This window comes from Montipora capricornis, chromosome 7 (assembly GCF_036669925.1).
Source record: "Montipora capricornis isolate CH-2021 chromosome 7, ASM3666992v2, whole genome shotgun sequence".
In the NCBI taxonomy this organism is placed as follows: Eukaryota; Metazoa; Cnidaria; class Anthozoa; order Scleractinia; family Acroporidae; genus Montipora; species Montipora capricornis.
The window spans coordinates 1698625-1708624 of NC_090889.1; the positions used below are offsets into that span (position 1 = coordinate 1698625).

At 41.7% G+C, this 10000-nt stretch overlaps 1 protein-coding gene and 1 pseudogene across 1 annotated transcript in view; both read right to left on the bottom strand.

The window, feature by feature from the left end:
- Positions 1 to 10000, bottom strand: part of LOC138055283 (uncharacterized) — a 361306-nt gene that overhangs the window by 221991 nt on the left and 129315 nt on the right. The window lies entirely within an intron of this gene.
- LOC138057501 (uncharacterized) lies at positions 825 to 1960 on the bottom strand (annotated as a pseudogene).

A 10000-nucleotide genomic window follows, 5' to 3' on the forward strand; every position in this document is an offset into this window, starting at 1 on the left:
GCCGTTCCAACTATTTTTTGATCGCAAGTTTGAGAAACATCCTTCTCTTGAGAAAGTATTTATATAGATAAGTCAATTACTTCATCCTAAATGCCGTTCAACCTTCAATATCTTGCATGTACGAAAATTGGCCTGTTTGTGAAGAATAAACAAGAGAAGACAAGGGAGACTCGTCGTCTACATATTCACTTATGCAAATTAGCAACCAAACTGGTGTGGTCTGTTCCTCACCAATACACTTGGGTACAGAATAATGTTTATGATCAGCATTATGTTCTGAGCTAGTGTGCAGTAGGTTATCGCATTGAGCACGGTGAATCGTTTTTCATGACAACGTAGTGCCGTGTTCTTGGTACGGGCCGGTCGCGCAACAGTCAACAGGGGCAAAGAGGAAAAAAAATATGTTATTTGCATTGATGCCATCGTAAATTTCCATGAAATACCACCTCTTGGCAGTCAATATCACGGTACGTTTAGCTTGCTGTAGTTTGCGTCTTTAATTTGAACGTTTACGGCATGTCGGCAAACGAGTCTTTGAGAAAACAGGGCGCGGTCTGGATTAGACGACCCGTGGAAAAGACGTGTGAGGCCATGGCTTCCCTAATAAACCCTAAAGAAAGTTAGATGGTGAGTTCAACGAGGTTGAAAGGGTTCAATCAGTACCCAACAAATGGCTTTACAACTATTAGTCATTCATCAAAAAATGAAAAATACAAAACACACACACACGCACAAAAACAGTTCAGTTTGCATTGGTTTTGCCTCCTTATTTCCAGACGATGTAACTTGTTGAGATTTGAATGGCCTTACATGCCAGTAGTGCTCTAATTAAAGCATTTGCATTCCTGAAAAAATGACATCAATAGATCTATCAGGTCCTTTTTTCTGTCTCTTGATTTAAATGGTACTTCATAATGGCGCAAGATATCCTTGAGCAGTGTCACGTTAAATTGATGCAGCTTATTTTTCTTCGCACACTCGCACAAGTTGAAGGCGTCGTATGAAAGGGGATGCTGCGGCCTCAGTTCCTCTGAGATGTGCTCCATCAGCCGCTGTCGCTCTTCTTCTTCTTCCTCTAGAAAGAGTTCCTTTGAACTTTGCTCACCTTCAGGTGAGGGTGCTTGTTGTCTTCTTCTGTTTGCAGACAGGCGTGAAAAAAACCCTTGCACTTGGTTTTTAGTCAACCACTCTTCTCGCTCAAATAACCTTCTGTTCTGCTCATCTCTTGCCTTCCGCATGTCATTGGAAACTTGCTGCGGGTCAGCTTTTAGCCCTGACTGTTCTCCGAGGTCAAACTTTGCCGTCAGGTAGTTTTTAACTTTCTCGGGGAATCTAGTTGATCCTGCTCGTTGTTTGGTTAGGGCCCAGCCCATAATAACACAGCTCGTGGTGGGCGCCGGTTCACTTTCACTCTGGTGGACAGGTTCGCAAGGTTCATCTTCAGTGATGTTGACTCTCTCCACCCATTACAATCTCTACGAATCGTATCGTAAAGCGTTTCTGACTGTCTTTCAGCCTCAACGCAGTGATCCCCTACATCTAAATGCGCTTCAAGTTGTGAAAACAGCTGAAAACTCTTCCCACACCCAGGCTCCGAACAGTCAACAATTTCAATGTCCGAATTGTCCAAATCGTGATGACGATTGTCTTCATCTGAATCCTCCGCCACAGAATCTCTGCTTTGGTGTACACGTGAATTATGAAAAGGGAAAAACTCTTCCTTAACTATGAGACAGGTGTCCCCTTGATCTTTTGTCACCAGCTGGTCGAATGAGATTTCCTTGCCGCGCCCAATTCTGTAGGACTTCCACACACGAATAGTTTTCTCGTCAATCTGGACGTTGTGCAGTTTGCTGAAACCATCTATTTTGCTCACTTCTAGGGTTAACTTCGCTTCATCAACCTCACAAACACACGCGGAGGTACCCTTCACTGGTCGTTCAGATAGTGCACTTCTCATGTCCCCCGCTGTCAGAATGTCGTGTCCTTCGTCGCAGAAACGGCGGATGCATGTTTTCATGGGGCACAAGATCCGATCACAAACGTCTTTGCCATATTGCGGTTCAGAAAAGTCATAGCGACAAACGTCTACACCAACCCGTTCACCAACGCTCCTTGTTGCAGCGATTAGAGAATTATTATGGTAGCAACCAGCTTCATCTGATCTCAAATAAACTTGGGTGATGTGAGGCTTCTTGACCGTAAGTTCTCCTAATGTGGTTTCTAGAATAGAACACACAGCGAACCAATCCTGTTGGCATGCATCAAACAGATGGGCATATGACTGCATCTCCAGCTTTCCACTGACGTCAAGATCGCCTGTGATCACCGTCGATATGTGCCAACTCAATCCTTTCTTACCGAACCAGTCGGACTGTTTTTCTCGATATCTAAGCTGAAGAAACTTCATCGCCTAATCCATTATTATCAGCGCACAATTTGGATTCACACTTATCATCTTCATTTGATCTTGCTTTTCTTGGTTAACGGAACGAACAACATGCGCCTTCCAGTGCAAGATATCTGCCTTTGCCAGCTTGAAGTCGTATAGCAGATCTCGTTGTTCATTGCTGTAAGGAATCCACAGGGCACTTTGAATTCTATCTTCGACTTCATCGAATGCGTTTCGAAGGTATTGCCAGTCACTGCAGCTTTCTGTGTGTTGATGGGAGCATTTCTCTTGGAAGTCAGGATCTTGTTCGTCACTAAGTGCGAACTTGAGACAATGATCAGGACAAAATGCTTCCTCAGGGTTGCAATGAACACGAAAATTGGTTTTCAAATAGCGTTTCCCATTCCTTAGCCTTTCCTTGATTTCAGTGCACCATTGCCTGTCCATCCCTCCTTTCTCTAGATCATCGACTATCGATTCAATTTTATGGAAACCTGCAGAGCCATCGGCGGCCGTATTGTCGAGGCCTTGTAAAGACTTTCGCTGCGAAGCTTGTCTTACTTCCAGAATCTTGAAGAGGGTAGTGCGACTTAGAGGTTCAAATCTCTCCTCCTGACAGAACTGCATGTACTGACTAATCATTGCAGAACAAGTTACTGTACGGACAACGTTTGGCATCTCCATTGTATGGCCACTGTCTAGCTTAAGTAACTTTGTTCCGTAGGATTAAAAGTACGGGCGATTAATAAACTCAACGAAATGATCAACTTTGCTCATATCAATGCGGACACGATGGTATTTCTTCTCCTCAGGAGCCAAGCTTGGACCTATCGCTCTTGCATGACACCGCGCTCTCTGTATCTGACGTGTAGACAGTTTTCCATATGGTGCGTGAAGTTTCTTCAGTGTGCTCACCGAATACTTGTACGCATATAGGCTGAGAATTTGCGTCTTGGTGCTTTTGGTTTTAGCATTCTTGTAAGCGCTCATCAAGGCTTTGAGCACATCATCGGCTTCTGCTACGTCATCCATTTCTCCTAAGGTGGCCATGGCATTGAAAAGCACCTTCCCGTAGTTTCGGGCTATCACTTCACACACAAGCATGGAGTCTTCTTTGGCCTTTTCGATGAAGCACTGTCGCTGTTCTGAAGTACATTTTTCCCATGAGACAAGCTGTGATTTTAGAGGTTTTCTTTCGCAAGGAATATTTCTTGCAACCTCGTCCATCGCAGCGTTATAGGTGCTGACTAATTCAGGTCTATGACCGGAGTCTACTTCGGGAATCAAGACAGGACTCCAAGAAGGACTGGAATGAGGGTTCGAGGCAGGCGTGGGGAACTGGCGAAATGGCGTTGTCTGCATTTCAGCAGCATGTGCTCGTATGGCTGTTCTTGCTTCAGCTTTAGCAACTCTGGAGGATCGAAATATCATTTATTTTACCGTGAGGTATAGGCGCGGATTTATAAAACATGTTAACCGTATTACTGAAGAGGGGCATTAAGGGAGCGGTTTATGTAGAGAGGAGGGGAGAGACAAGGGGGTTCAAGGCTATTTTCCATTTGCAAAGAGGGAGGAACTATGTTTGTTTAGGTCTGGGTTGAAGCGGGTCAGTATGTAAATTTTGCAAGAGGACTTCTTAGTGCCATATCGGAAAATGAAAATCATCACAATTCATCAGTTGGGCAGGTCACATTACAGATTTACTGCAGTTAAATAATTATTATAGTACATTTCCTTTAATTTAATCCTTTAATTTCTTCAACATTCCAGAATGGCCTGCTTAACTATTTCTCTGCACGAAAAACTTCTTTTCAAATAATCAGGGTGCGGTTGTGGAAAAACTAATTTGTTTTCAGTATTCCTTAAATGGTAAGCACTTTGATTGTCACCATAAACAAACCTTGATTGCAGAAATTCTGGTGTCATATCATTCAATGTCTTACGCATCATGATAGAAAAAGGGGTCCACGCAAATTGAGTGATCTTTGCCTTAACTGCTCGCTCTCAGCACGTGACTTGGCACTAAATTAGCTGCTTCCGTGGTCTAGGACCTCAAACGCAATAAACATAATCAACAAACCTCTCAGTATCCGCTTCTTCCTGGTTAGACAAGACTTTAGCAGAGCTCTGCCATCCAGTTGCCGCCAGTCGCTCAGCATGCTTCTTACGGCAAGTCGTGCAGATAGCTATGTGTAAATAATAACAACAATGCGTACGATAAATAACAGGAAACTATTCCTGAATGGTAGTAGAAAGACTCAGAAAGGGACAAACTATGCGGAGGAGTTCACACTATGGTACGTGCAGCCCAGCACTGGTTTTATATTCTCCAATATTGTTTGCCATTCAGGCTAGAGAGTATATAGTTGGTATAGGTTGCTAGACAGTAATTAAAAAGAAGTACATTTTAGTTTTAGGTATACACCAATGAAAAACAGCAACAACAACTGAAGCCTGAAATATCACTTGCCACAAGAATTAACCGAGGCCAAAGTGTACTTACGCGATCCGACCGCAGTATTTCTTTGAAAAATAAGCTTTATTTCGTCGGCCATTTGGAAGGTAATGACGTGGCTGCCCTTCACACTTGCAATTTTTCCTGTGTGGTCAGGGTATTGGCAGGATCTTGGACCACGCCAAAATCGTCCCAGTAGATGTCTGTGCCTGGGGCAGATGGTCCATCCCTTCAGTTGAGAACTTGACAAGTGCTGGATTCCCGCTCTTGAAATGATCAGTTTAACCTCTGTAACGTCACTACACTTCGACAAGTGGCAGCTAGCCAAATGGGCAGGGGCAGATATGTCTGCATTGCAATCTGATAGCAAAACATGCGCAAGTTCGTCCCTACTAGACCCACATGGCGTTTTAAAGAGTTCGTGGAACGAACAATCTGAGTAGATGGAGGACATTTTTTTTCTTGGCAACCCTAAAAAACCTGGCCATACACATATCAATGAATTTTGTCCTCTCAAAAATGCCTCTCATTTATGACTAACGTTTTGAAGAAGACAGAGACCTTTTTGCAGATACAGCGGCCATTTTGATTTCTATTGTTTCAAATAGCTATTATGGGATGTTCAGGGGGCAAATACATATTAATTTGCTCCCTGAGCATCCCATAATTTCTTTCGAAACAATAGAAATCAAAATGGCCTCCGTATATGCAAAAATGTCACAAGCTTGGTTGCTAATTTGCATAAGTGAATATGTAGACGAAGAGTCTCCCTTGTCTTCTCTTGTTTATTTTTCACAAACAGGCCAATTTTCATACATGCAAGATCTTGAAGGTTGAACGGCATTTAGGATGAAGTAATTTACTTATCTATATAAATATTTTCTCGAGAGAAGGATGTTTCTCAAACTTGCGATCAAAAAATAGTTGGAACGGCGGTTCCTTTTATGTCAAAATGGCGCCGAATAATTGTGAAATTAACGAACCCTTTTACGGCGCCCGCAAGCGAGTGCCCAAAAGTTTTATTCTATGACGTGTTAGCCTTGTATAAGTACTTTCCAGCTGTAGTAGTCTTAGCTCTAGATCACGTCCCACATCTGAGAAAATAGCTTTCAAACGCAGGTACCTTCCGCCTCAAAACATTCTCGGCTCAAGATAAGGTATTTTGAAAAATTCATAACTCAGTAATTATTTTGTAGAACTCAATCGTTGAACCTGTGATGCATTAAAAAAGAGTTACTCTTAAAAATATAAAATAATCAGCTTTCCATAATAAAAAGCAGAGCTTTTCTGGTGTGCGATATTTGCACCTAGATCGAAGGTGTTACAGACGGCAAGTTGTGGAGTTCAGAGGTCACCTCGGAAACAGTCCTCTAAAAAAATGAAAAGCATGGACTTGATCAAAGTAAATGCGATATTTGTATATGGGATAGGGTAGTCGACAATCACTGAAAATATCAAGGAAATCGGTGAAGTGCGGAAATTTGCCTTATCCGTTCTTACGCGGACAGCCTCTTAAAAAAGCTTTCGACACAATTGATCACGAAATTATTTTAAGTAATTTGTCTTACTTTGGTGCTGACCAGGCAACTGCTAAGTGGTTTCAGTCATACCTAAGTAATCGGACCCAAAGGTGTAATGTAAATGGAAATCTGTGAACTGCCAGCACTGTTACTTGTGGCGTATCGCAGGGTAGCATCCTGGGTCCCTTGCTTTTTTTGATGTACATTAACGATCTCCCTAACTGCCTGTGGGTTGCTGCGCCGAGAATGTTTGCTGATGACACCAGTATAACCTTATCTGCAAAAACGGTAGCCGATCTTAAAGTAGCAGTGACTTCTGAACTTAACAATTTTACCTGTTGTCTGAGAGCCAACAAATTAAGTTTAAATGTGGCCAAAACTGAGCTAATGATAATCGGATCTAGGCAGAGATTGAATACCCAATGTGAGGAGATTAATATAAGTATCGATGACAGGACGATAAAGAGAGTTGACCATATTAAATCTCTGGGTCTTATCACTGATGCACAACTCTCTTGGTCTAAACACGTTGACGAGATAAGCAAGAAAGTCTCTTCAGCCATTGGTGCATTGAAACGTGTACGACCTTTTATTCCGACGGATGTCGCAGTTCAAATTTATAATGCTTAAATATTACCACATTTTGATTACTGCAGCCCGGTATGGGATGGTATGAGTGGCTGTTTGAGTGACAAATTACAAAAATTACAAAATCGCGCTGCCAGAGTAATTACTCAATCACCATTTCATACGAGCTCCAACCTCCTTCTCGCGATGCTTAGGTGGGAGAAGCTGTCTCTTCGTCGTAAAAAGCAGAAAGCTTTAATTATGTTTAAAACATTGAATGAACTTGCCCCAGACTATCTTTAGTGTCTCTTCACTGAACGCCACGTTAATGATTATAACCTAAGAAATCTTGAAGGAAAGCTTTCGCTGCCCTTGCCTAATACTTATTACTTATAACGATGTTTTTGGTACAGCGGGGCCTGTTTGTGTATCAACTTGCCCCAAGATTTTTATAGCGTTTGTTCTATTAGGCAGTTTAAACGGGGTATTAAGAAAGCATCTGAGATATCGGATTCCCACACGGCAATCATGTAAAGCAGTTGTACAAGTTTTAGTTTTTAATTATTAACTTAACTGATGATTCTCCGTGTCTAAATAATGAATAACATTACATTACATTACAAAAAGACGACCTTCAGTTGAAAGACACGGACTGATTACAACTAGGATGGTGTTACATCATGGAACTTGTGAAAATAATAAAAATAAAAAACAAAAAAAAAAACAAAAAGGAAACATAAACATACGTTTGGTAGTGCAGTAACACAGCGCTGTATAATTGTCAACTGAGCTGAGTTTTGTTTTCCGGGAGAATCAAGTTATCTTTGCGTAATATGTAGCTCTAATAGTACACGATATTGGTTTGGTACCCTTAAATTTTCTCTTGGTACCATCATTATAGTGCCATTGTAGTTGTCTTAGGTAAATAGCCCCCGAGAAGACATGTGTTTACTAGTAAAATTCTAAACCCAGAAAGATTGAAGAAGGATAAAAGGGAATCGAGAAACATTGGCGTCGTGGCTGACATGTTGACCATTTTCAAGTTCCCATACAATTTCTTTTACACCACAATTTTAAGCGCGCAAGCTGAGCATCTGACAACTTTCCAAGGCCTAGTTTATACGTCACGCTATCGTCATTTAGTATCTCTTTTTGTGTTGCGCTTGCGTGCCCTGGCCGTTTTTTCAGGGGTGAACCAATGTCTTGGCGTTGGATGAGTCGGTTGACGGGCGGCCTTTTATTGGTCGCCTTTCACCCTTGTGCTGGTTCGTGCTTGTTTTGTTTTGTCCAGTTGTCTTTGAGTCTTTCTTGTTGTTTCTGTCGAATTGTCATTTAGGAGTGTAAGTCAGACCAGGCATCTCCTCGATGCAATTCTTCGTTTTTCTGTTTGTCTTTTGTTCATTGTTGGTAGGGGCGGGGTTCGATTCCTCTGCGAAGTTGGCGTGTTGGTGCACTCCCGTTTTAAGGCGAACCGTTAAGTTTGACGGAGTACTCGTTATGTCTGGTGGCCATTGCACTCACCCTACAGAGGGGCCAGCCATTCGCCTTAAACATAAAAAAACGTCGGGCTACCTTCGAACTTAATTCAGACGAATTTAATTCCAGGTCCTACTTTAAAATAAATTCGACGATAAAGCGACGTCTAAAACGAGTTCAATTAGTCTGTTAAATTAAATTCGTCCGAGACGCTTTATCCGTCTTAAGAGGACGGATAAAATATCTTTAAAGCGTCATCAGTTTATCCGTCGCACCAGTGTCGCGTCGAATGAAATGCATATATTATTTCCGTACATTATTAATTTTTACCTCTGACAAGGTATATTGCATTCCGGCTGAGAAAAATATTCGACCAAAACTCGAGGCGAGGTTATTAATCCAGGTAATTCCAGCGTTTTGGAAATAGCAGGTGCTTTATTATTTATGAGCGTTACAAATTCTTGCCGATTTTAGGGGCTCATTATATCGAAACTCAAGCACGCTTCGAACAAATCTGTTTACGTTTTTCAGTTATGCGCGCAGTGCGGCCCTATTGTCACCACGGACTTACACTCTTACAACCCGGTGACATAGTATGTAGTGGACTACCACGAAAGAAAAGAAAAGAAAAGAAAAATATGGAATTTGAGGGACTGGGGACAACTTAAAAAAGAACAGATGAAAAACTTGGCTACAAGCTTATGAAGCTCTTAACATGCTCTTGACCCAACACTTTATAAACAGTATTACATGCCTTTCTCAGTTCTGGTTTGTCTTTGCCTAGCAAAATAAAAATAATTTGTTTCACAAAATTTTCTACCCGAAAACAACTCTTCACTTTATGCGACTTGTGTCATTTGCTAAAAACCTTCTCGAGGACTTTCAACTAAATATAAGAATCACAACAACAAAAAAATCTGTGTTAACGCAGTTATATCTTCAGCTTTTATAGCAAAAAACTTATAAACATCGCATCCACTTTAAATAACGCATCCGTAAAAATAACGTACGGTTTAGTGCCCAAGGAAATAATTTGGGGAGTAACTTCCACCGCAAAGGAAGAGCTATTACTGGTATTCTGTTTTTCCGTTATCGTTCTCTTTCGCTCTGATTTGGTTTCTGTTCTAGACATAGGTCCTCCAGGCATCATGTAACCTTATCAGAGCTTCTAAAGATATGCGAAAAATTGCAATACAGAGAAAAAAGAGGCTCTCAGCAAATTAAAAATAAACTCTCAGCTTTAAGTTTACATCCCGCCGATGCTTGACTTGAATAACCGTGTAGCCACCAGTGTTGACCACAGATATCACGAAATGTCAAACTGGATTAAAACCAGCGAAAAATGCAGAAAGAAAACCAAACCGTTTTCCACCTGAACACGAAAAGCGTTGACTTTGTAAGAACTTTCGTTGATGTAGTATGGCCTCGTAGCCGCGTCGAGCCACAGAAAGCGCGCGAAAAATGAAGCCTCGCTTATGTTCAGGTGAGTTAACCTGGGTTCAGCCTGCAATCAAATCGAAAACCATTACCTGGTCAGCGGTCAACTTTAAAAAAAACCTGCTGACCGCGGTGAGCTCCAAGCTTGAGCTC